The following is a 1,509-nucleotide window of genomic DNA, read 5'->3' on the forward strand; positions in this document are numbered from 1 at the left end:
AGGAAGTGTCATATATATGATGAGCTTGTATGTACGCATGCATACACTCACACACACACACATTTGTGAGTTTTTATATACATACACTTCCGATGAAAGTGCAAAAGTTTTCACTCATTCTAAGAAGTACTAGAATTATTTTTTTTTAATTTGGCATTCTTTTCTCATACGCAGACCACATGTGGTCTTGCGACCTACAAGAAATAACAGCCAAATGTTCTCTCAATGCAAGCTCTATCGCCTTAATTACGACTCTGAAACAAATAGCTAATTTGGTCATACATATCGCTAAAATTACAAGTTGGCACTGCCATAATGCCTTTCATAATGAATAAAATCTATCTATTAGCGTTGACGCAAATACATCCATTAATAAAGACGGGTATACACATCCGAAATTACTATATTACCAAAAATGCTTGCTCACACACGCATACAGGTGGGCGCATATATTTTCTACGTCTAAGCATCTGACGGAAATGCGAGAGAGATGGGTTCGAGTCTGAACTAGTTTCTTCACTGAGAGCTGTTTTTCTACTCAAATTTCAGTATACTTCCCTTTAAAATTTATATTTTCATACCTAAGAAGCAGAAGCAGAAAAACAAATCTAATAGTTACCAATGTTATACAACCGGAGATTCAATAGACTGTTCGCCTCCAAGTCTTTCTTCCCTTATCAGCTAAATTGGCCAAATGCCCGGTTAGGCAATAGGAAGCCTAGCAGCTATTACGTGTGTGTATAAACATATGTGTGTGTATATATATATATATATATATATATATATATATATATGTGTGTGTGTTTGTTCACTTTCTGGGTATACAAGAAGGGCGGCAGTGTCAATGCCCTTTGCAAGCTCTGCGTGACCGTTCAAGTTGAAGCCGTTCCTGTTCCTCTTGAACCTTTTGTAAGTCAACATTTGCGAGAAAGATAGGACTAGAAGAGGAATACTAAGGGACAGACGTTCTCTCTCTCTCTCTCTCTCTCTCTCTCTCTATCTATCTATCTATCTATCTCTTCTATATATATGTGTGTATGCACATACCACATACATGCATATATATATAATATATATATAATATAGACATAAGCGTGTACATACATATAGACATAAGCGTGTATTTATATATATATTTATGTGTGTGTATGTATATATATATACGTGAATATTTGTATAAGTGCATATATATATATTCCCTCAGCAATTATACTCACACACACACACGCAGTGGCGTGCATTCATACATACAGACATTGGAACATACGAACACTCTTACAGGAGGATAGATACCTTATACATAGACAAGATAAATACAGTTTTATACAGCAAACGTGCATCATACTCGCGCACACACAAACACGAAGCACATACTTCTCACACACTCACAGACACCAACAACAAACACACACATACACATATTCGCACACACATACGTAGTCATACACTTACAGAGACTCAACTAACAAACAGGCACGCACGCGCACTTACACACACACACACACACAC

The 1,509-nt window shown here is 36.6% G+C and overlaps 1 protein-coding gene across 1 annotated transcript in view; it reads right to left on the reverse strand.

The window, feature by feature from the left end:
* The window catches only part of LOC106884059 (uncharacterized), a 282,957-nt gene extending 282,260 nt beyond the window's left edge, over window positions 1-697 (reverse strand). Inside the window, exon 1 of the mRNA XM_052971239.2 lies at window positions 620-697. The gene's annotated coding sequence lies outside the window, so the exon portion shown is untranslated. The remainder of the gene's footprint in view (window positions 1-619) is intronic.
* Between the last annotated feature and the right edge of the window lie 812 nt (window positions 698-1,509).

The sequence above is a fragment of the Octopus bimaculoides genome, chromosome 10, assembly GCF_046866305.1.
Source record: "Octopus bimaculoides isolate indiv1 chromosome 10, ASM4686630v1, whole genome shotgun sequence".
In the NCBI taxonomy this organism is placed as follows: domain Eukaryota; kingdom Metazoa; phylum Mollusca; class Cephalopoda; order Octopoda; family Octopodidae; genus Octopus; species Octopus bimaculoides.